Raw genomic sequence first — 26,511 nt, forward strand, 5'->3', positions numbered from 1 at the left:
GATCTACACTGAGAGATAGTGAAGAAAAAATGGATTACTGGAGCAGGTTGCATTGTAGAGGATCTTCTGTGACCTAAGAAGATAAACTAAGAGCAGTGTTGATATATGTATGTTCCTAGGATCGTTCATTAATAGGGTTCCTCCAAAACGACCTCTCAGGTCAGATGTGGAAAATACTGAGTTTCTTTACTGTGAGTCTTCTCTAAGACATTAATATGTTAATGGGCATTTTGATTTCCGGTAGGAAAATCTAGCATTTCCCAAACCGATTTGACCCTGGAACCCTTGCTATGGAAACAATGCATGGATCAAGTATTCTATATATATTGGTATCAATCTCAGTCTACAAACTGTAACATATTAAGATATGTACTGTTGTATAGTTTTAAATGGTACATTCCTAGTGTAATCCTTTGTTCCCAGATTGGCATAAATTCAAGGTCTTTCCATTTTCTCCATGAATGTATCATGTTCTGGGGTCTTCTAATGCTAAGGAGTTAGGTGATTGTGGAATGAGGCATGACATTTATCCACTGTGTCATCTGTGTATGCTGGACATCTGCTGAAAGGTCCTACTTGCTCTCTTGTCCCAGGTGATTGGCCTGTACCACTATTACTGAGACATGTGTTACTCAAATCCAGTGGTTCTCTTTGTTCCTTCCATACGGTAATTCTCATGTTGATGGGAATAACTTCACTGATCTGTTCCATGTTGAGGTACAAGAAATTCTGTATGAATGTACGATGCCCCATCTTTCTTAGACATGTTATTTAATTGTTCTCTGGGGGCTTCCTAATTCCCCTTGGTTTCTATTTATGAAATGTGGCATGTGTTCCATACACCTAATGATTTAAGGCTTTTCCCATGAGGTTTCCACCTAGATCTTTACCCTCTGCCATGTGTTGTTGTTGTTTCCTAGGAAACTAAGTTTTCAAAACGCATAAGCCATAAAATGCTCTCTGTTTCTCTTATGCTTCTGTAATTTTTTATCCTCTGAGGAAATGACCTAGCTGTCCCTTAGTTTTTCTAATGGTTAGTTTCAAACCAGCTTTTTCATTCTCCTCTTTCACCCTTTTCAAGAGACTCTAGTTTGTCTTCACTTTCTGCCATTAGAGCGGTATCATCTGTATATCTGAGGTTGATAATTCTCCCAGAAATCTTGATTCCAACTTGATTCCTCCAGCATAGCACTTCGCATGATATACTCTGCATATCAATTAAATAAGCAGAGTGATGATATACAACCTTTCTAAATCATGAGCCAGTCCTCTGTTCCATGTTCGATTCTAAGTGTTGCTTCTTGACCGGCATACAGGTTTCCCAGGAGGCAAGTAAGGTGGTCTGGTACTCCCATCTCTTTAATCATTTTTCACAGTTTGTTGTGATCCACATGGTCAAAGGACTTCCTTGACAGCTCAGCAGGTAAAGGTACCACCTCCAACACAGGAGTCTCAGGAAACATGGATTTGATCCCTGGATCAGGAAGATTCCCCTGGAGGAGGAAATGGCAACCTACTCCAGTATTCTTGCCTGGAAAATCCCATGAACAGAGGAGCTGGTGGGCTACAGTCCATAGGGTTGCAAAGAGTTGGACACGACTGACAACTGAGCACCATGCATACATACAGTCAAAGGCTTTAGCATAGTCAGTGAAGCTGACTATAGATGTTTTTCTGGAACTCCCTTACTTTCCTCAGTAAATAATGAATAACTCATTGTCTTTGTAGTCTTCTGTGGAGCCCTTTTCTACGGTGACTCTTGAAAAGCCTCTCTTGCTGTTGGGAACTCTTCTTCCACCATATGAAGTAGGCCGGTTTTCTTGTTGAAGACGTGGGGATCAACCCAGAGCCAACTTCAAACAGCAGACATGTAGCTTACTCCAGGTTGAGCTGCCAAGTGCTTAAAAGTTCATAAGTGATCTTAGTTGAGACCCAAACTGCCAGTTGAGCCTCTACCAAAGTGTTAAACTGAATCATAAGCAAATGAAATGGTTCTCTAACCTATTTTTATTGCATCAATATAAAAATGGACAATACAGTACAAAAAATAATATGGTAGGAATGAAAGAAGAAATACTTTGGGGGGAATATTTTCTCAAATATGGATATATGGGATCAAGAAAAACTGAAATGGTATAAGCTGGGACCTTGAAAGGTCTTATTTTTCATTGAATGATCCAAAGTAGTTTTCTTGGTTGAAGTGCCTCATGTTCATTCTTGTGCCAGGAAATTCATTTATTTCTGGATAAGATCTGAGCATTTAATTCAAACTCAACAAAATTATGCAAATATTTTGTAAAAAGTGTTCTTGAGTGAGAGATTTATTATAGGATAAAGAAAAAGCAAGGATAAAGTGTGATTATGGGGACTGTAATCTTCGGGGCCTTAGAATACTGTAGACAGGTCAGTGGATGGACCCATCCTTGATGAGGTCATGGCATCATACTGCAGTTGTCCCTTTTTGTAAAAAACTGTCATTCTCACTTGGATTCAAGAGATTGTTCTTTTGTCACTGATGAAATGAAAGCAAACAGTTAACTTAGTTTGAACATGTTCTCAGATATTCAGTTCAGTTCAGTTCAGTTCAGTCGCTCAGTCGTGTCTGAATCTTTGCAACCTCGTGAATCGCAGCATGCCAGGCCTCCCTGTCCATCACCAACTCCCGGAGTTCACTCAGACTCACGTCCATCGAGTCAGTGATGCCATCCAGCCATCTCATCCTCTGTCGTCCCCTTCTCCTCTTTCCCCCAATCCCTCCCAGCATCAGGGTCTTTTCCAATGAGTCAACTCTTCGCATGAGGTGGCCAAAGTACTGGAGTTTCAGCTTTAGCGTCATTCCTTCCAAAGAAATTCCAGGGTTGATCTCCTTCAGAATGGCCTGGTTGGATCTCCTTGCAGTCCAAGGGACTCTCAAGAGTCTTCTCCAACACCACAGCTCAAAAGCATCAATTCTTCAGCTCTCGGCTTTCTTCACAGTCCAACTCTCACATCCATACATGACCACTGGAAAAACTATAGCCTTGACTAGACGGACCTTTGTTGGCAAAGTAATGTCTCTGCTTTTCAATATGCTATCTAGGTTGGTCATAACTTTTCTTCCAAGGAGTAAGCATCTTTTAATTTCATGGCTGCAGTCACCATCTGCAGTGATTTTGGAGCCCCCCAAAATAAAGTCTGGCACTGTTTCCACTGTTGCTAGGCTCAAGTAGTACTAACTCTAATCTCATGAGAACTTCTATTAGCCCTATTAATTGCTTCTTTACAGATTTGTTTTACATCAATTATCTTATTTAATCTTTACAAGAATCCTAAGATTTAGATATTTTTATTCACATTTTAGAGATGAAGAAACTGAAACTGAGCTAGAACAATTGGCCAAAGTTAACGCAACTGGTAAACAGTGGTACAAGAGTTGATAGTCTGGAAAGTTTTTCTGACATTAGTCCTTTTTTTCCTCAATGATGCTGGTTTTTTTTTTTTTTTTCCAACCTAATTCAAAGGCACTAGAAACCTGCAGTGCCTCAGGGACCACTGCCCAGAAAAAAGGAAGGAGAGGGGAATAAACCAGGCAGTGCTCTGGGCCCATCAACCTAGGTTAAGCCAGAGCACATCTTTTATATATGAGTTGCATTTCAAGTTTTATTTTAAAAATTTCCAAATGTGATAACATACTGGGCGGTTCGTTTTGAACTGTGGTATTGGAGAAGACTCTTGAGAGTCCTTTGGACTGCAAGGAGATCCAACCAGTCCATCCTAAAGGAGATCAGTCCTGAATATTCATTGGAAGGACTGATGTTGAGACTGAAATGCCAATGATTTGCCACCTGATGTGAAGAACGGACTCATTGGAAAAGACCCTGATGCTGGGAAAGATTGAGGGCAGGAGGAGAAGGGGACGAGAGGGTGAGATGGTTGGATGGCATCACCGATTCGATGGACATGAGTTTGAGTAAGCTCCGGGAGTTGGTGATGCACAGGGAGGCCTGGCGCGCTGCAGTCCTCGACCCCAAGGACTTGGGGTCACTGTAGTCCTTGGGGTCACAAAGAGTCAGACACGACTGAGCAACTGAACAGAACTGAACCATGATGTCTCCTAAAGCTTACTAGTAGCTTCCTGAAATCAGAACAGTCTTATCCTTTCTTTGATCTCACAAGTGGGAAACTGCCCATGTCTTGGAGCAGATGGAAATTACTGCCCTTAGAATGTGCTTTGGGCTCTAGGATCTCCCATTGACCCCTGGCAGCCTTTCTGTCTTTGGCATCAAAGCCAGTTACATTATTCACGTACCTGCAACCTTCTCACTGTTATCAATGATATCAGTGATATCACTGTTATCACAACTCACTGAGATCTCTCCAAAGAGAGAAGTGATATCTTCTCCAAATATCTTGAGACAGTTTTCAATGAGAAATTGTATGAAAGAAATCTGTAACACGAAGGGGCAAAAAATGGGGTATTACTGTACATATGGTGTAATAGTAAATCACATTTCATCCATGAATCTTGGCTCTAACAAACAATGCAAAAGAAGTCTGAGAAAAATTCAGACTTGATTAAAAATATATATATATACATCAGCTTTTTCTAAGAAATAACTGATACTTTCAAGAGTACTTTGGGCTCAAATTTTAAAATTCTTTAAGTCAGTGGGCTAGTTATAATATGTGGTCTGCTTTAATAACTTAAATTTTGTAATGATGGTTACATGCTTAAAACCAGGATGACTTTTAAGCACCCCACACAGGATGTTTGGAGCAAAAATGTATATTCTCTTATTAAGTTTTATTTATTTATTTTTTTTAATTTTATTTTATTTTTAAACTTTACATAATTGTATTAGTTTTGCCAAATATCAAAATGAATCTGCCACAGGTATACATGTGTTCCCCATCCTGAACCCTCCTCCCTCCTTCCTCCGCATACCATCCCTCTTTCCTAGTTTTATTGAGATAGGATTTATATATAGCATCTTATTAAAACTTATAAAGTATCGAATACAACACAAACTGTGAAATTCACTTCGGTGAAGAAATATCTGAAACGTGGGTAGCAGAGGTTTCTGTGCAGGGTGGGAGGGTTTGTGAAGGAAGAAAGCATCTGGAGAGAAAACATGTCTGTCTGTCTAACTACATTGCCATGCCTCACACTTGCTGTCTGGGGCAGCTTGGGGAAGAGCTGTGATCTTATTAGGCATGTTGTGGCTCTGTTAGGATGTTCTGAAATATTTTACTAGCTTCCTCATTCTCTGGCGGAGACACAACGGAAGCCAAATACTTTGCTGAATGAGCCACAGCTGGCAGAGTGCGGCCAGTATGTGTGGAGCCTCAGGTGCTCATATTGCCCAGGCCGCCAAGATGTGCCGACAGTGACCAGATGTATTGGGTGTTGTCATCATTGGGTAATGATGAAATCATAGTCTGGAGGCTTGTACACCCTCAGTGATTAGGCTGAGAGTTGAACCTTCGCTCTCCGATTGCAAAGCCACGTTTTTTCTATCATATCATCCTACTCTTACCTCTCTATCGTTTAACCTCTTGGGTGGCAAAGGGGAAGTGAGTCAACTGTTCTCAGTTATAATACACCTTCCCATGCCCAACCAGAGTAGGACTCTGCCACTCCAAGGCAGTGTAATTAAAATGTGCACTTTAAAAACTGGTTCATCAGAGTTACTACTGCAGACTTCAGGTTTAAGATGGGGACTCTGCTCCGCAAGGCATAAAAATGAGAGATCTCATTACCTGTTTGGTGAGGTTTTCTGAGCTGCCAGAATTAGGCAGACAAAGAAGGCTTGGTGTAATACACACTGATAAATTATAAGCTGTCATCTGATTGGATGAGGAATGTTGCTCAATATTGTGTAAAACTGCAAAAAGATATCGCAGAAAAACTACATTGGCTCTCGGCAGCTGGTTTAGAAGCCTAAGGACAGAAAAAAACACTTATAAATAAAGCGAGTCATTTTGCTTAGTAAGTGGGAATACAGAGAACAAATTACTTCTTTTTATACCATGTACACAGTCCATTCTCACAGTTCCAGGCATGAATGCATACAAAAACGTTTCACTGAATTTAATTCCTGAACCAGGTAAGACCTGCTCTGGTTAGTTATGTGTTTGTATTTAAGATCATACCACTGGCGGATTGGTTCTTTATCATCTCATTTTAGACCAGTGGATTCATCTCCAACACTTTCATGTGTTCAGAAGGTGTAAAATGGTCAAGCATTCCATGTTAATAAGATTAGGGGAAAAACAGCAATTACAGTGTCACCAATAAGGCATGCATCTCTCTTCAAACTGGCTTCCATGGGCATGATCAAGTGAAACCCCGTAATACTGGTCATTATTTTAGAGGACACAGCTGTAAACTATAAGCTAATATTTTCCTAAGAGTATGTTGGTTGTATTTTCTCAGAGTTGAGTAATTATTGCATCATTACCTCTGGGTCGACGTTATTTTCTCCTGCTCATTCCCTTGATCAATAACATCAAGCCATTTATCATACAGACTGGCTGTAAATATGCTTCCTTGGATATTTCGAAGAAAATCCTTATATAGATCAAAAAGCATATATTATTCTTAGGATAAATTCAATGGAGAAATTGCAAAGAAAATATTTAGTGGAAAAATTCAATTCAGTCCACAATTCCTTCACAGCCACCCAGACTGATTCACACAGAGCTTGGCTGTCATTCTCCACAGCCTTGCACACCCAGAAGTAGTGGATGGAATTTCCCCAACTAAAATTAGAAGCATAAAAGCAGAGTCTGGGCTGCAGTGAGAATGAAGCTCAAGCTCCTTCTATCGCCTGGAACTTACTCTTTGTGTACATGTTAACACATTAGTACAAACTGGCAAGGTCTGGTGATAACTGATCCTAAATCCTATTAGTTTCTTGAAAAGAAACGCACATGCCCATTTTGTTTCTTTACTTCAGACACATGCTTACTCGTAATTCAAGAAAGAGAAGTTCTGAAATAAACAAAATTACACCCCTACATGCTCTTATACACATATTAAGAGAAAACCTGAAGTATGTGTGCTCCCTGGGAAAAAACTAGTATTGAAATAGCTTCAATCGTTTTCTTAAAAAGAAAAAAATCATTCTGACTGGTGTGAAATGGTACCTCATAGTGGTTTTGATTTGCATTTCTCTGATAATGAGTGATGTTGAGCATCTTTTTATGTGTTTGTTAGCCATCTGTATGTCTTCTTTGGAGAAATGTCTATTTAGTTCTTTGGCCCATTTTTTGATTGGGTCATTTGTTTTTCTGGAGTTGAGCTGCCAGGTTCGATACACGATACTGGATGCTTGGGGCTGGTGCACTGGGACGACCCAGAGGGATGGAACGGGGAGGGAGGAGGGAGGAGGGTTCAGGATGGGGAACACATGTGTACCTGTGGCGGATTGATTTTGATATTTGGCAAAACTAATACAATTATGTAAAGTTTAAAAAATAAAATTAAATTAAAAAAAAAAGAAAAAATCATATAAAAGTTCAGTTCTACAGACTTTTAAGCAGCAGGTGTTAGAAATAAATCAAAAGCCCCAAGGGTAAACTACATGTTACCCTTACAACACTTTGAATGGAATATATCCACCCAAAGAGGAAACTGAAAATTTAGATACATTGCAACTTGACACCTGTGGGAGAGAATATACAAATGTCAGCTTCCGAAGAGGAGGCCTGGAAACTTTATCCTGATGATCAAGGCTTCCTATCGTAGAATGGGGCCTATTAAAATAGATGAAGTTGTAACCTGTTGTGCAAGACTGAGAGGAAATGATTGCATTGCCTTGCCAGTTTCAAAGGCACAACTTGCTTCCACTGGTCTTAATATACAGCCTGACTTCTCTTAATAGTATCTTCTTTAGGCAGTGTTTCTAAGCCATCTATGATTGTAATCCTGATAGTGTTTGCTTCTTTCAGTACTTATTGAGCTGCTGTTTGTGTCTGGCACTCTTGAGTACTGAGGACAGAGTATGAAGATAATGTACAAAGACTGAGGCCTCTCATACTTTTTCTTCTAATTGGTATACAGTACCCAATCATGGTCATCAGGGTTTCACTAGGCTACTTAGGGAGTGTCCGCAGTACATTTGGAAGGAGGAAGCACTCCATTTCAGTTCAGCCATTCAGTCCCGTCCTACTCTTTGTGACCCCATGGACTGCACACCAGGCTTTCCTGTCCATCACCAACACCTGGGTCTTGTTCAAATTCATGTCCGTGGAGTTGTTGATGCCATTCAACCATGTCATCGGCTTTGGCTTCTGGGAGTCTGGGAGTGTGTGGTAGGGCCCTTGCCTTGTGTACCAAACCACATGCACTTGGAGTGTGTCTCTTCTCTCTCCTGAACCCTGTGCTGTAGAATCCATTGGTGAGACTGAGTATGGTTAAGCCAGGACATGACTCATGCAGAATATGCCATGGGTATTTGCTATTGGACCTCTGTTTATAGACAATTTAATGAAAAACTCAAAGTGGTTCTGACTATATATTCATTTCTGATTTAGACCAACTCCATGGTTGCTTTGACATATGGTATTCTCAAGGCCAAAGTTGCAAGGTTTGATTCCCCACCAAGATCAATCAACTTTAGGAAGAGAAAACTTTGGGACTGTCTAAGACCTGTACCCATAAGTAGCCACCCGGTTCTTACTAGTCTGTGCTTATAGCATGGAAACAGGCAAGAGCCTAGAAACACTTGCTCAAAAATCAAATCAGTTCCAAGTGTGCACCTTTGAGAGGGTAGCACTCTACTTGCTATTTGCATACCTAGTGTGTATTATTATGGGTCCAGTGTAGTAGGGGTCAACTCTAAATCATATCTGCACTGTTGCTATTATCATACAATCGAACATTAATAGGGGACAAGGAAACACCATATGTTATTTGGTTTCTAAGATAATTTTAATAACCTGTCTGTAGTAATTACTACATGAATATATTTTTGTTCATAGCTGCTAACAAGCACCAAGATGGATTGATTAATTTTTTTCTTTCTGTTGTATTATCGCCCTGGTAGAAAATTAACTACACACTTGTGATTTAGCTGTATCATTTCAAATTCAGTCTATTTTTTATATAAATCTATTGACTTTTGTCAAATTCCAAACAGATTTTGATTGTTGCACTCGCTTTAATAATAAGATTTATAAGATTAGGCACGTAGTAAAACTGGTTACCGTGTAACTGTAACCTTGGCTGGTGGGCTAAACTTACAAATGTTAACAAAGCCCATTAAAGATGGTAAGGGAGATAAAAGGAGGAACAAATGGTGGAGTCATCCCTACACTAATTTTCAAGTAAAAGGCATTGTGAAACAGGGGAAGGAAGGATGATGAAGTGATCAGAGATTTTGGTGGCCTCACTAAGCGTTTTTTGATTCATTGTAAGCCAAATGGGCTTCCCAGGTGGTGCTAGTGGTAAAAAAAAAACCTGCCTGCCAATGCAGGAGATGCAAGAGATGCAGGTTCGATCCCTGGCAGGAAGATCCCCTGGAGAAAGGCATGGCAACCCACTCTAGTATTCTTGCCTGGAGGATTCCATGGACAGAGGAGTCTGCTGGGCTACAGTCAATGAAATCACAGAGAGTCGGCTGCGACTAGGAGACTAACACACACAGACACACTCACACACACACACACACACACACACACACACACTAAACACACGAGTTTACCATAGTGAGTAAACATCTGTCCTGCCTCCATGCTAAGTTGCTTCAGCCGTGTCCAGTTCTGTGCCACCTCATGGACTATAGCCTGCCAGACTCCATGTCCATGGGATTCTCCAGGCAAGAATACTGGAGTCGTATGCCAGTCCCTGTTCCAGGGGATCCTTGCAACCCAGGGATGGAACCCAGGTTTCCTGCATTGAAGGCGGATTCTTTACTGTCTGAGCCACCTGGGAAGTTGCTTCTGTTAACTGTTTCCAAAAGCTTAATATGAATTTTCTTTTGGAAATGTGGCCTTCATTAGGAAGGTGATGAGGAAGTCATCCAAAGCAGGAAGCTTGTTTTGGTAAACACTCAATGTGTAAGTGGGTATTTTGAAATATATTGTTATTCTTTTGCATGGAGTGTTCCGGAGTCAAGATGTGCAATGAAAAAGGAAAATATCTAATGTATGGGGCTTATAACATTTGAGGTACCTTCCTTCAGTTTTGGCTTTGTGAAGTGTTTTTCACTTTTCAGACCCTTCCTCTCTTATGCCTATTAGGTTTCTTGGGCACTCATAATGAAGGACCAGTCATATAGCTTCAGATTTACCGTGTGTGGATAATGCTCAAACGTTCCTTACCTTTAAGACCGACGATATCACAAGAACTGGTTCATCATTCAAGTTCACTGTGTCTCCACAGTTTAGTTTGTTCTTTAAGGCTCTGCATGATTTTATACTGGCTGATTTTCTGAAGATGCCTTCTGTGAATGGCCCTTTTTGATTGATAAAGGAAAGCATATCCTATAGGGAAGGAAAGAAAAGAAAACTTTGGGACGTTTCATGTCTAGAAGCCCAGAGCACAAGCTTGCTCCTGTTTTGACAGAGCTGTGGTATATGAGGGTACAGTTCTAGAACAGCACCGAAGTCAATTTGAAATTTTTTCTTCAGTGTCTCTAAATATATTTTCGACCCAAGAAGCGATTTGACATTCATACATTGAAAGATTTTAAACACTTGTGTAATCAGATTTTCCGTTTCTATGAATTTACTGTGTTAAACGTCTCTGCTTTGAGGCCTTTGTAGATTCACCCTCTCCTCCTTCACCACTCCTTTCTCATTATTCCCTATTATAGATGCTCTTCCCTATGTGTGGAAATCTTTTTCCCATATTCATTCTCGTTTTGTTTATTCCCCTTCCAGGGACTGTCCACCCCATTCAGTCCTGTTTCCTGTATTCCCTCCCCTCAAAATGAAGCTGAATACGCCTCTCCTCCTTCTCCGATGACATTCCTCTCTCATCAGCCTTTCTAGTTCCTTTTCCTGTATTTTCATGTCCTCTGCTATCTGCAGAGTTAGAGAGATAACAGATATTGGAGCCAGGTTTTTCAAGGAATGTGGAATCTGTATGCCAGTCATCCACTGTGTGACTTTGGGCATAGCACATACTTGGGTGAGGCTCTTTTGATTTTCATTTGTGAAGTGGGGGTGATGATAGTCATGGCTACCGCCTAAATGTTCTGTGAAAGACACAAGGTCTGGGGTAGTAGCTAGCACGTACCTAATAAGATAAATTTCTTCATATATACCATAAAATTCCCTGCATCTAGTGTAGTGCTTGCAGAGATAGTGGACAGTGAACAAGAGTTAATGCTTACAGTTCAATACACTAATTTGATATAGCACAGTCCAAACTCTGTGACTCTCTTTTGACACATTCTGTCAGGAGCAAATGATTCATCTTTGTCAGAGGATGCGTACTTTATGCTTAAACACTTGAGTTACATATCAAATCCGTGTGAGACATTTTGCATCATAAGGGGGAGTAGACTCAGCTGAAGGAGACTTGGGACTAGTGTTGACTTCAAGAGAGGAGACGAGGAGACATTTGAGGATGAGGTGGACTCTCAGAGATTCTAACACACAGAGTCTGAAGGAAAGCTATACGGCTCAAAACAGCATGGAGTTCAAACTCGCCTCCAGGACCTCCCCACCATTCTATGCAGAACAAGTACTCTCTCACCCGAAAGAAAAAAGGACATTGGGTTGATTACACCCAGCTCCCAGCCAGTCCCAGCCTCTGGCCAATCTTCAAAATTCCTTGCCCCAGCTGTTTAAGAGATAACTACTCTGAACAACCTTGCAGACGAACAGGCCCCATTAAGACAGGAGCTTTCCACATATGTGCCTCTATATACTTAATCTTTTCTTGGGTAAGGGCTTCTGCTGCTGCTAAGTCGCTCCAGTCATGTCTGACTCTGTGTGACCCCCATAGATGGCAGCCCACCAGGCTCCCCCATCCCTGGGATTCTCCAGGCAAGAAAACTGGAATGGGTTGCCATTTCCTTCTCCAGTGCATGAAAGTGAAAAGTGAAAGGGAAGTCACTCAGTCGTGTCCGACTCTTAGCGACCCCATGGACTGCAGCCTACCAGGCTCCTCCGCCCATGGGATTTTCCAGGCGAGAGTACTGGAGTGGGTTGCCATTTCCTTCAGCAGCTCACTAATCTGACTGCTGCCCCTTCTCACCTCATAAAGGTGATCTGTAAAGGACTGCTCTCCTTCTTTTTCTCAACCTCGCCTTCTCTAACTGCCTTAACTTACAGAGTCCAAGTTAACTGGTTTAAGCTGTTATAGATGGGTCTTTGTTGAAATCAGCGGAATGGATGAGAGTATCTTTTCATCTTGTAGTTGCCTTCTGACTCTGCAGTACCTAAATCAGATCTTATTCTTTGAAGTCATGTTATGAATCTTATCGGACAAAGCCAGACTTCTTCATTTGGGAGTAGAATTGGAAGAGAACACTTGATCTCTCAGAACTCCCCTTCTCAGGAAGGTTACAGAAACCAAAATAAGACCTACCAGAATTGGGGTGGGCAGGGTGTCATGATCACATACATCCTCAAGAGCAGCTCCAAAGAGCTGTTTTGGCTTTGTGGGTGGTAGAGACACGTGTTGGTTGTCCTCGCAGGTCTTGAAGGTATGGCCAAAGGCCCACTTTTTGAGAGAACTCTTCCTAAGTGTCTTCTTGTCTGAAACTAATGTAGAAGAGAGATTTTCACTACTAGTAGTTTAGATTATTTAGCCTGATTTCCACCACTTACATTCAGCAGCATGTTCATGGCAGAGGCTGAAAGAGAGAAACTGAACCATTTGTTATATAGCATTCCCCTCATTCTGAAGCAGGCTAATTGCATTCTTCTGGTGTTAACATGTTCTTCTTCGTCATATTCTGCAAACCAGTAGTTAAACCTAGAGGCGTGATCAGACGCAGGGTTGACTCTCCCTGTGACAGTATTCCCCCAGACAGTGCTCTCTATTCCCTTTGCCCTGTGTCATGAGGCACTTAACCTATAGTTATACAGGTTTCCTAATGTGAAGTGTTATCAGTGGATTCTGGTTTCAGATCTCATTTGAAAGGCCATAGTTATTTAATATTCAAATTAATCCGCATTTGTAGGAAGTTTCCTTGCTCTGTTCAGTTACCTGTTTGGCTTTCTGAGTACCCAGTCACGCCCAATTTTCTCCCTTAAAAAGAATCGCCTTTCATGAGACATCCTGCCTGACAGTGCTTATCAGTCAGCCTCTGGACCTCTCCTCTGGGAGGCCACACACATCAGTCACCTCAAAGGAAGACTTCCTGCCCTCAGAGTCCTTGAGAAGTAGGCATTAATTGCCGAAAATATGGTAAGATTACAGGTGGCCATTTTTCTGTGTCACCTGACTCAGCTAACCCAAAGATGAATTTTACCTACCAACAGCCCCAGTCAAAGGAATGCTTTCCAAAAAAGAGTGATCAGCAATGAAAAATTGAGTTCAAAGTGTCTCGTGCCCAGCTATGAATGTTTTCCTGATATTTGCTCAATAAACCTGCTTAATATTTCCTTAAATAACCTGCTTAAATAACCAGCTACAGAAGTCAATTAGAGGAGCCCAGGTGTAGAGAAATAAACAGAAGAATTTAACCAAATCTTTTAAAATGCCCATCCACTTGTCTTTCGGAGACATAGTGAGTGCGTCACCATGTCCATTCAAGTAAGTGAACCACTTGTGGTGCTGGGTGAGAGAACCAGAAGGCTCCTATTCTGCCTCTTAATTGGATGAGTTACCTAAAAATCTTTGAGCGTCAGTTTACTCAAATGTAATATAAATGATGCTACTTACACCTCACTGGACTACATAACATAATGTACTACCCAGCACAAGACATGGCACATAGCAGCCTTAATAAAGGTAATTTCCCTCCTTCAGAAGGCCTAAGGCAGCCTAGACATCAGTCACCTGCCCCTAAGCAGACCCCACCCCCATTCTCCATTTGATTGTGCAGCCTCCAGAAGGTGTGCATTCCTCAAGGAATGCCATCACTTTGCCTTAGGCTCTTCCTGCCCTGACATTCATACTACCATCATTTTCAAAGGAGAGAATGAAGAAAGCAAATGCATTCTTAAATTCAGGAAGAGATTCTCCTAATTAATATGTACAAATGTTAAAAAGATACAGGTTTATATGGGTTGAGTTGCTTTATGCACCCTGGTTTCCCTACTCTTAACCTGATTCTTTTATTTCTACAGTACCCACAGGTATTCATGTATTTCAAATGTATTCATTCATTGTTCAGTTTTAATTAAGAATACGCTTAGGAAGAAAGCTCTATCAGTTGGTACAAAGCTATATGGCCAGCTAGCCTATAACCTTAGATGGAAAGCAATATAGACATTAAGGCCTACGCTTTTATTTTCAGGCCTAAATGGCCCTTTTGTAATGTACATTGGTTGGTGTTAGAGTTCTCGTGGGCTCTGTGACCAATAAAACTATATACTATAGCCACGAAAAGTATGGTGCTTGGTTGTTCAGTCGTGTCCCACTCTTGCGACCCCATGGACTACAGCCTGTCATGCTCCTGTCCGTGGGAATTGCTGGATAATAATACTGGAGTGGGTTGCCAGGGACTGTTAAACAGGTTAACTTTACAACTTCATCTTTCTTAAAGAATCCTGGCAAGATTTAGGTTAGTGTTTTTCCTCATGCTCAAATTAGGGTTTGAATGTTAAAAAATGAAATTTTGTAACTTTGTGGGTATAGAATAACAATGATAAGAATATAAATACTTTAAGTAGAAATTCTATTCTGGCCCCAGTACTTGCTAAATTAGTAAGACATTTTATTCAGGGAAAGAAATGTCAATGGGACAATACTGGAATGCTAGCAGGGATAATTGCAAGAGGAAAGACTTAAAAACAAACAGACATATAAACATTCAGTCCAGTTCTGTTGGCAACCTAGGTCTGAAGCAGAATGGAATGAGAGCTTGCTGTGGAGGTAGAATCCAGAGTTCAAGTCTCAGGGGCAGTCCTAAGGCAGCGGAGGAATAGAACAGAAAGACCACTTTCTCCCCACAAATTCATCGAAAGAACAGTGAATGCTGAGCAAATTCCACAAAACAACTTCAGAATGCTGGAAGAGGACATCAGGTCCTCCCAGAAAGGCAGCCCATTGTCTTCAAAAGGAGGTAGGGCAAAATATACAAGAGAAAAAGAGAGACAAATGAGGTAGGGACAGAGATCTGTCCTGGGATGGGAGTCTTAAAAGAGGAGAAGTTTCGAAACACTGGGAAACACTCTCATTGGCAGGTCAGTGGGGAGTTTTGGAATCTCAGAGGGTAACATAACGGGGAGGAAAAAGAAAGAAAGAAACCCCACAGATTATGTGACTAACATCAACTTCCAGCAGGGAACTCGTCCAGACACTCACAATTGCCACCAGCAAGCGGGGGGCCTGAACAGGGAGGTGCGGGCTGCATTGCTTAGGGTAAGGACCAGGCCTGAGTGCCCTGAGGGCAATCTGAGGGAGCTAATGTGAGATAGCAACCCAAATTGTGGGATAGCCAGAGAGAGAGAAAAAAAACTCTCCTGTGAAAAGCCCTAATCTAGGGCACTTCCTGGCCCACTCACAGAGCAGAGGACTGAGAGAACACCAGAGCAGAGCTAGCTGGCTGTGCACTGACTCATCTCCAACCAGAGACAGGGAGGCAGGTGGGGGCAGCCAGAGCCTGAAAGGGGCAATCTCAGCCCCAGAGAGGCATCCTCTACAAAACTGCAAGTAGGCTCCCATTTGCTAACCAAGACTTGTTGGGATTCTGGGCGATTGACATCCGCTGGGATGGTCGCAGCCAGAGATCAGCTCCCCAGAAGAGACACACGGCCCACCTGTGATGGGCAGGCCTGCTGCCACCCAGCAAATCGAGCGGCTGGGATGGGGGAGGTGATAAGACACACCACACTTGGGGGGCACTGTGCTCGCTAAGCACCTGGTCGCCTGAGCTGCTCGGACCTGGGAAGGGCACAAAACGCAGGTCCAACTGAGTCTGCGCCTTTGTGGAGTACCTGAGAACCTGAACCTGAATGGCTTAGACCTGGGAAGTGCACGCAACCCAGGGCCCGCCTCAGACAGTTGCAGGCAGAGCAACCTGGAGCTGAGCAGTGTAGACTGGGAAAGCACACACCGTGAGCGGGGGCAAACCCAGTGCGGCCAGGACACTGTGAGCACACGCCAGGGATATCTGTTTGCAGTGCTCCTCCGTCCCCACAGTACCACTGAATAAGGGAGCCTAAATAAGTGACCACCTTCGCCCCCATGAGTCAGGGCGGAAATTAGACCCTGAAAAGACCAGCAAACAGAAGAAGTTAAAATAAACAGAGGGATCCGCTCTGGAAAAGACAGGTGCGACAGATTAAAACCTTGTAGTTAGCACTGACGACTTTGGAAGGGACCTAGAGATCTTGAGAAGTATAAGCTGGATCACGGAACTATCTGAAACTGAACTACCCCGCACTCCCAACAACAACTCCAGAGAAATTCCTAGATATATTTTTACTATTATCATTTAAAAATTTTTTTTTTAATTTTTAAGTCCTCTATTACTTCTTTAATTTTAACTTGTATAACCTACTATTACCTTTCCAAAAAAAGACCCTATTTTTAAAGCAAACTTCATACATATATTTTATCATTTTTTGTGACTTTGTTTTTTTTTTTTTTTTAATACTGTATTTGGGAGACTCTAACCTTTACTGTAGACTTCTAATGTGTGCTTTTTGGTATTTGTTATCAATTTTGTACGTTTAAGAACCCAATCTTCACAACCAATTTTTACTTGGGAGTTTGACCACTGCCTTGATTGCTCTCTCCCCCTTTTGACTCTCCTTTTTCTCCACCAGGTCGCCTCTATCTCCACCCTCACCCTTTTCTTCCCTACCCACTCTGTGAATCTCTTTGTGTATTCCGGGCTATGGAGAACACTTTGGGAACTGATTACTGGCTGGATCTGTCTCTCTCCTTTTGATTCCCTCTTTTCTTGTCTTGGTCACCTCTGTCTACTTCTTCCTTCTCTTCTCTGTGTAACTGCATGAGCCTCTGTGATGGGTCCAGACTGTGGAGACCACATAGGGAATTGATTACTGGCTAGCTTGCTCTCTCCCCTTTGGATTCCCCCTCTTCTTCTCCTGGCCAACTCTATCTCCCTCCACCGTATTCTCTTCTCCATCTAACTTGGTGAACCTCTCTGGGTGTCCCTCACTGTGGAGAAGCTTTTCATCATTAACCTAGATGTTTTCTCATCGGTGCTGTACAGATAGAGAAGTCTTGAGGCTACTCTAAGAATAAGACTGAAAACCAGAGACAGGAAGCTTAAGTTCAAAACCTGAGAACACCAGAGAACTCCTGACTCCAGGGAACATTAATGGATAAGAGCTCATCCATAAGCCTCCATACCTACACTGAAACCAAGCACCACCCAAGAGCCAACAAGTTCCAGAGCAAGACATACAATGCAAATTCTCGAACAACGCAGGAACATAGCCCTGAGCTTCAATATACAGGCTGACCAAATTCACACCAAACCCGTAGACATCTCAAAACTCCCTACAGGACACTTCATTGCACTCTGGAGAGAAGTCCAGCTAAACCCACCAGAACAGGGACGCAAGCTTCCCTAAGCAGGAAACCTTGACAAGCCACTCACACAACCCCACCCACAGTGAGGAACCTCCACAATGAAAAAGAACCAAAAGTTGCCAGAATACAGAAAAGCCACCCCCAATACAGCAATCGAACTGATGCTGAAGCTGAAACTCCAATGCTTTGGTCACCTGATGTAAAGAACTGACTCAGCGGAAAAGACCCTGATGCTGGGAAAGATTGAAGGCAGGAGAAGGGGACGAGAGAGGATGAGATGGTTGGATGGCATCACCAATTCAAAGGACATGAGTTTGAGTAAGCTCTGGGAGTTGGTGATGGACAGGGAGGCCTGGCGCGCTGCAGTCCTCGACCCCAAGGACTTGGGGTCACTGTAGTCCTTGGGGTCCCAAAGAGTCAGACATGACTGAGCAACTGAACTGAACTCAAAGAATCGTGATGTCTCCTAAAGCTGTACTAGTTGCTTCTTGAAATCAGAACAGTCTTATCCTTGCTTTGCTCTCACAAGTGGGAAACTTCCCATGTCTTGGAGCAGATGGAAATTACTGCCCTTAGAATGTGCTTTGGGCTCTAGGATCTCCCATTGACCCCTGGCAGCCTTGCTGTCTTTGGCATCAAAGCCAGTTACATTATTCACGTACCTGCAACCTTCTCACTGTTATCGGTAATATCAGTGATATCACTGTTATCAGAACTCACTGAGGTCTCTCCAAAGAGAGAAGTGATATCTTCTCCAAATATCTTGAGACAGTTTTCAATGAGAAATTGTATGAAAGAAATCTGTAACACAAAGGGGCAAAAAACTGGGTATTACTGTACATATGGTGTAATAGTAAATCACATTTCATGCATGAATCTTGGCTCTAACCAAAAATGTAAAAGAATTCTGAGAAAAATTCAGACTTGACTAAAAACTATATAAATATATTATATATACATCAGCTTTTTCTAAGACATAACTGATACTTTGAAGAGTAGTATGGGCTCAAATTTTAAAATTCTTTGAGTCAGTGGGCTAAAGTTTTACTATGTAGCCTGGTTTAATAACTAAAATTTTGTAATGATGGTTAACATGCTTAAAACTAGGATGATTTTTAAGTAGCCCACATAGGATATTTGGGACATAAATGTATATTCTCTTATTAAGTTTTATTTATTTTTAATAAAATTATTTCTAGTTTTATTGAGATAGATTTTATATATCTCATTATTAAAATTTATAAAGTATCGAATACAACACCAATTGTGGATTTCACTTCAGTGAAGAAATGTCTGAAACTTGGGTAGCAGAGGTCTCTGTGTGGGCCTGGGGGGTTTGTGAGGAAAGAAAGCATCTGGAGAGAAAACATGTCTGTCTGTCTTAGCACACTCCCTTGCCTCACACTTGCTGTCCGGAGGAGCTTGGAGAAGAGCTGTGATCTTATTAGGCATGTTGTGCCTCTGTTAGGATGTTCTGAAATATTTTACTAGCTTCTTCATCCTCAGGCAGAGACACAATAGCAGCCAAGTGTTTTCCTGAATGAGCCACAGCTGGCAGAGTGCGGCCAGTATGTGTGGAGCCTCAGGTGCTCATATTGCCCAGGCCGCCAAGATGTGCCGACAGTGACCAGATGTATTGGGTGTTGTCATCATTGGGTAATGATGAAATCATAGTCTGGAGGCTTGTACACCCTCAGTGATTAGGCTGAGAGTTGAACCTTCGCTCTCCGATTGCAAAGCCACGTTTTTTCTATCATATCATCCTACTCTTACCTCTCTATCGTTTAACCTCTTGGGTGGCAAAGGGGAAGTGAGTCAACTGTTCTCAGTTATAATACACCTTCCCATGCCCAACCAGAGTAGGACTCTGCCACTCCAAGGCAGTGTAATTAAAATGTGCACTTTAAAAACTGGTTCATCAGAGTTACTACTGCAGACTTCAGGTTTAAGATGGGGACTCTGCTCCGCAAGGCATAAAAATGAGAGATCTCATTACCTGTTTGGTGAGGTTTTCTGAGCTGCCAGAATTAGGCAGACAAAGAAGGCTTGGTGTAATACACACTGATAAATTATAAGCTGTCATCTGATTGGATGAGGAATGTTGCTCAATATTGTGTAAAACTGCAAAAAGATATCGCAGAAAAACTACATTGGCTCTCGGCAGCTGGTTTAGAAGCCTAAGGACAGAAAAAAACACTTATAAATAAAGCGAGTCATTTTGCTTAGTAAGTGGGAATACAGAGAACAAATTACTTCTTTTTATACCATGTACACAGTCCATTCTCACAGTTCCAGGCATGAATGCATACAAAAACGTTTCACTGAATTTAATTCCTGAACCAGGTAAGACCTGCTCTGGTTAGTTATGTGTTTGTATTTAAGATCATACCACTGGCGGATTGGTTCTTTATCATCTCATTTTAGACCAGTGGATTCATCTCCAACACTTTCATGTGTTCAGAAGGTGTAAAATGGTCAAGCATTCCATGTTAATAAGATTAGGGGAAAAACAGCAATTACAGTGTCACCAATAAGGCATGCATCTCTCTTCAAACTGGCTTCCATGGGCATGATCAAGTGAAACCCTGTAATACTGGTCATTATTTTAGAGGACACAGCTGTAAACTATAAGCTAATATTTTCCTAAGAGTATGTTGGTTGTATTTTCTCAGAGTTGAGTAATTATTGCATCATTACCTCTGGGTCGACGTTATTTTCTCCTGCTCATTCCCTTGATCAATAACATCAAGCCATTTATCATACAGACTGGCTGTAAATATGCTTCCTTGGATATTTCGAAGAAAATCCTTATATAGATCAAAAAGCATATATTATTCTTAGGATAAATTCAATGGAGAAATTGCAAAGAAAATATTTAGTGGAAAAATTCAATTCAGTCCACAATTCCTTCACAGCCACCCAGACTGATTCACACAGAGCTTGGCTGTCATTCTCCACAGCCTTGCACACCCAGAAGTAGTGGATGGAATTTCCCCAACTAAAATTAGAAGCATAAAAGCAGAGTCTGGGCTGCAGTGAGAATGAAGCTCAAGCTCCTTCTATCGCCTGGAACTTACTCTTTGTGTACATGTTAACACATTAGTACAAACTGGCAAGGTCTGGTGATAACTGATCCTAAATCCTATTAGTTTCTTGAAAAGAAACGCACATGCCCATTTTGTTTCTTTACTTCAGACACATGCTTACTCGTAATTCAAGAAAGAGAAGTTCTGAAATAAACAAAATTACACCCCTACATGCTCTTATACACATATTAAGAGAAAACCTGAAGTATGTGTGCTCCCTGGGAAAAAACTAATATTGAAATAGCTTCAATCGTTTTCTTAAAAAGAAAAAAATCATTCTGACTGGTGTGAAATGGTACCTCATAGTGGTTTTGATTTGCATTTCTCTGATAATGAGTGATGTTGAGCATCTTTTTATGTGTTTGTTAGCCATCTGTATGTCTTCTTTGGAGAAATGTCTATTTAGTTCTTTGGCCCATTTTTTGATTGGGTCATTTGTTTTTCTGGAGTTGAGCTGCCAGGTTCGATACACGATACTGGATGCTTGGGGCTGGTGCACTGGGACGACCCAGAGGGATGGAACGGGGAGGGAGGAGGGAGGAGGGTTCAGGATGGGGAACACATGTGTACCTGTGGCGGATTGATTTTGATATTTGGCAAAACTAATACAATTATGTAAAGTTTAAAAAATAAAATTAAATTAAAAAAAAAAGAAAAAATCATATAAAAGTTCAGTTCTACAGACTTTTAAGCAGCAGGTGTTAGAAATAAATCAAAAGCCCCAAGGGTAAACTACATGTTACCCTTACAACACTTTGAATGGAATATATCCACCCAAAGAGGAAACTGAAAATTTAGATACATTGCAACTTGACACCTGTGGGAGAGAATATACAAATGTCAGCTTCCGAAGAGGAGGCCTGGAAACTTTATCCTGATGATCAAGGCTTCCTATCGTAGAATGGGGCCTATTAAAATAGATGAAGTTGTAACCTGTTGTGCAAGACTGAGAGGAAATGATTGCATTGCCTTGCCAGTTTCAAAGGCACAACTTGCTTCCACTGGTCTTAATATACAGCCTGACTTCTCTTAATAGTATCTTCTTTAGGCAGTGTTTCTAAGCCATCTATGATTGTAATCCTGATAGTGTTTGCTTCTTTCAGTACTTATTGAGCTGCTGTTTGTGTCTGGCACTCTTGAGTACTGAGGACAGAGTATGAAGATAATGTACAAAGACTGAGGCCTCTCATACTTTTTCTTCTAATTGGTATACAGTACCCAATCATGGTCATCAGGGTTTCACTAGGCTACTTAGGGAGTGTCCGCAGTACATTTGGAAGGAGGAAGCACTCCATTTCAGTTCAGCCATTCAGTCCCGTCCTACTCTTTGTGACCCCATGGACTGCACACCAGGCTTTCCTGTCCATCACCAACACCTGGGTCTTGTTCAAATTCATGTCCGTGGAGTTGTTGATGCCATTCAACCATGTCATCGGCTTTGGCTTCTGGGAGTCTGGGAGTGTGTGGTAGGGCCCTTGCCTTGTGTACCAAACCACATGCACTTGGAGTGTGTCTCTTCTCTCTCCTGAACCCTGTGCTGTAGAATCCATTGGTGAGACTGAGTATGGTTAAGCCAGGACATGACTCATGCAGAATATGCCATGGGTATTTGCTATTGGACCTCTGTTTATAGACAATTTAATGAAAAACTCAAAGTGGTTCTGACTATATATTCATTTCTGATTTAGACCAACTCCATGGTTGCTTTGACATATGGTATTCTCAAGGCCAAAGTTGCAAGGTTTGATTCCCCACCAAGATCAATCAACTTTAGGAAGAGAAAACTTTGGGACTGTCTAAGACCTGTACCCATAAGTAGCCACCCGGTTCTTACTAGTCTGTGCTTATAGCATGGAAACAGGCAAGAGCCTAGAAACACTTGCTCAAAAATCAAATCAGTTCCAAGTGTGCACCTTTGAGAGGGTAGCACTCTACTTGCTATTTGCATACCTAGTGTGTATTATTATGGGTCCAGTGTAGTAGGGGTCAACTCTAAATCATATCTGCACTGTTGCTATTATCATACAATCGAACATTAATAGGGGACAAGGAAACACCATATGTTATTTGGTTTCTAAGATAATTTTAATAACCTGTCTGTAGTAATTACTACATGAATATATTTTTGTTCATAGCTGCTAACAAGCACCAAGATGGATTGATTAATTTTTTTCTTTCTGTTGTATTATCGCCCTGGTAGAAAATTAACTACACACTTGTGATTTAGCTGTATCATTTCAAATTCAGTCTATTTTTTATATAAATCTATTGACTTTTGTCAAATTCCAAACAGATTTTGATTGTTGCACTCGCTTTAATAATAAGATTTATAAGATTAGGCACGTAGTAAAACTGGTTACCGTGTAACTGTAACCTTGGCTGGTGGGCTAAACTTACAAATGTTAACAAAGCCCATTAAAGATGGTAAGGGAGATAAAAGGAGGAACAAATGGTGGAGTCATCCCTACACTAATTTTCAAGTAAAAGGCATTGTGAAACAGGGGAAGGAAGGATGATGAAGTGATCAGAGATTTTGGTGGCCTCACTAAGCGTTTTTTGATTCATTGTAAGCCAAATGGGCTTCCCAGGTGGTGCTAGTGGTAAAAAAAAAAACCTGCCTGCCAATGCAGGAGATGCAAGAGATGCAGGTTCGATCCCTGGCAGGAAGATCCCCTGGAGAAAGGCATGGCAACCCACTCTAGTATTCTTGCCTGGAGGATTCCATGGACAGAGGAGTCTGCTGGGCTACAGTCAATGAAATCACAGAGAGTCGGCTGCGACTAGGAGACTAACACACACAGACACACTCACACACACACACACACACACACACACACACACTAAACACACGAGTTTACCATAGTGAGTAAACATCTGTCCTGCCTCCATGCTAAGTTGCTTCAGCCGTGTCCAGTTCTGTGCCACCTCATGGACTATAGCCTGCCAGACTCCATGTCCATGGGATTCTCCAGGCAAGAATACTGGAGTCGTATGCCAGTCCCTGTTCCAGGGGATCCTTGCAACCCAGGGATGGAACCCAGGTTTCCTGCATTGAAGGCGGATTCTTTACTGTCTGAGCCACCTGGGAAGTTGCTTCTGTTAACTGTTTCCAAAAGCTTAATATGAATTTTCTTTTGGAAATGTGGCCTTCATTAGGAAGGTGATGAGGAAGTCATCCAAAGCAGGAAGCTTGTTTTGGTAAACACTCAATGTGTAAGTGGGTATTTTGAAATATATTGTTATTCTTTTGCATGGAGTGTTCCGGAGTCAAGATGTGCAATGAAAAAGGAAAATATCTAATGTATGGGGCTTATAACATTTGAGGTACCTTCCTTCAGTTTTGGCTTTGTGAAGTGTTTTTCACTTTTCAGACCCTTCCTCTCTTATGCCTATTAGGTTTCTTGGGCACTCATAATGAAGGACCAGTCATATAGCTTCAGATTTACCGTGTGTGGATAATGCTCAAACGTTCCTTACCTTTAAGACCGACGATATCACAAGAACTGGTTCATCATTCAAGTTCACTGTGTCTCCACAGTTTAGTTTGTTCTTTAAGGCTCTGCATGATTTTATACTGGCTGATTTTCTGAAGATGCCTTCTGTGAATGGCCCTTTTTGATTGATAAAGGAAAGCATATCCTATAGGGAAGGAAAGAAAAGAAAACTTTGGGACGTTTCATGTCTAGAAGCCCAGAGCACAAGCTTGCTCCTGTTTTGACAGAGCTGTGGTATATGAGGGTACAGTTCTAGAACAGCACCGAAGTCAATTTGAAATTTTTTCTTCAGTGTCTCTAAATATATTTTCGACCCAAGAAGCGATTTGACATTCATACATTGAAAGATTTTAAACACTTGTGTAATCAGATTTTCCGTTTCTATGAATTTACTGTGTTAAACGTCTCTGCTTTGAGGCCTTTGTAGATTCACCCTCTCCTCCTTCACCACTCCTTTCTCATTATTCCCTATTATAGATGCTCTTCCCTATGTGTGGAAATCTTTTTCCCATATTCATTCTCGTTTTGTTTATTCCCCTTCCAGGGACTGTCCACCCCATTCAGTCCTGTTTCCTGTATTCCCTCCCCTCAAAATGAAGCTGAATACGCCTCTCCTCCTTCTCCGATGACATTCCTCTCTCATCAGCCTTTCTAGTTCCTTTTCCTGTATTTTCATGTCCTCTGCTATCTGCAGAGTTAGAGAGATAACAGATATTGGAGCCAGGTTTTTCAAGGAATGTGGAATCTGTATGCCAGTCATCCACTGTGTGACTTTGGGCATAGCACATACTTGGGTGAGGCTCTTTTGATTTTCATTTGTGAAGTGGGGGTGATGATAGTCATGGCTACCGCCTAAATGTTCTGTGAAAGACACAAGGTCTGGGGTAGTAGCTAGCACGTACCTAATAAGATAAATTTCTTCATATATACCATAAAATTCCCTGCATCTAGTGTAGTGCTTGCAGAGATAGTGGACAGTGAACAAGAGTTAATGCTTACAGTTCAATACACTAATTTGATATAGCACAGTCCAAACTCTGTGACTCTCTTTTGACACATTCTGTCAGGAGCAAATGATTCATCTTTGTCAGAGGATGCGTACTTTATGCTTAAACACTTGAGTTACATATCAAATCCGTGTGAGACATTTTGCATCATAAGGGGGAGTAGACTCAGCTGAAGGAGACTTGGGACTAGTGTTGACTTCAAGAGAGGAGACGAGGAGACATTTGAGGATGAGGTGGACTCTCAGAGATTCTAACACACAGAGTCTGAAGGAAAGCTATACGGCTCAAAACAGCATGGAGTTCAAACTCGCCTCCAGGACCTCCCCACCATTCTATGCAGAACAAGTACTCTCTCACCCGAAAGAAAAAAGGACATTGGGTTGATTACACCCAGCTCCCAGCCAGTCCCAGCCTCTGGCCAATCTTCAAAATTCCTTGCCCCAGCTGTTTAAGAGATAACTACTCTGAACAACCTTGCAGACGAACAGGCCCCATTAAGACAGGAGCTTTCCACATATGTGCCTCTATATACTTAATCTTTTCTTGGGTAAGGGCTTCTGCTGCTGCTAAGTCGCTCCAGTCATGTCTGACTCTGTGTGACCCCCATAGATGGCAGCCCACCAGGCTCCCCCATCCCTGGGATTCTCCAGGCAAGAAAACTGGAATGGGTTGCCATTTCCTTCTCCAGTGCATGAAAGTGAAAAGTGAAAGGGAAGTCACTCAGTCGTGTCCGACTCTTAGCGACCCCATGGACTGCAGCCTACCAGGCTCCTCCGCCCATGGGATTTTCCAGGCGAGAGTACTGGAGTGGGTTGCCATTTCCTTCAGCAGCTCACTAATCTGACTGCTGCCCCTTCTCACCTCATAAAGGTGATCTGTAAAGGACTGCTCTCCTTCTTTTTCTCAACCTCGCCTTCTCTAACTGCCTTAACTTACAGAGTCCAAGTTAACTGGTTTAAGCTGTTATAGATGGGTCTTTGTTGAAATCAGCGGAATGGATGAGAGTATCTTTTCATCTTGTAGTTGCCTTCTGACTCTGCAGTACCTAAATCAGATCTTATTCTTTGAAGTCATGTTATGAATCTTATCGGACAAAGCCAGACTTCTTCATTTGGGAGTAGAATTGGAAGAGAACACTTGATCTCTCAGAACTCCCCTTCTCAGGAAGGTTACAGAAACCAAAATAAGACCTACCAGAATTGGGGTGGGCAGGGTGTCATGATCACATACATCCTCAAGAGCAGCTCCAAAGAGCTGTTTTGGCTTTGTGGGTGGTAGAGACACGTGTTGGTTGTCCTCGCAGGTCTTGA

At 41.8% G+C, this 26,511-nt stretch overlaps 1 pseudogene; it reads right to left on the reverse strand.

Annotated features, from left to right (window-relative positions):
* Positions 1 to 462: 462 nt before the first annotated feature.
* LOC129640848 (rho GTPase-activating protein 20-like) lies at positions 463 to 24,336 on the reverse strand (annotated as a pseudogene).
* Positions 24,337 to 26,511: the final 2,175 nt, after the last annotated feature.

Source organism: Bubalus kerabau, unplaced genomic scaffold (genome assembly GCF_029407905.1).
Source record: "Bubalus kerabau isolate K-KA32 ecotype Philippines breed swamp buffalo unplaced genomic scaffold, PCC_UOA_SB_1v2 scaffold_50, whole genome shotgun sequence".
NCBI lineage: Eukaryota > Metazoa > Chordata > Mammalia > Artiodactyla > Bovidae > Bubalus > Bubalus kerabau.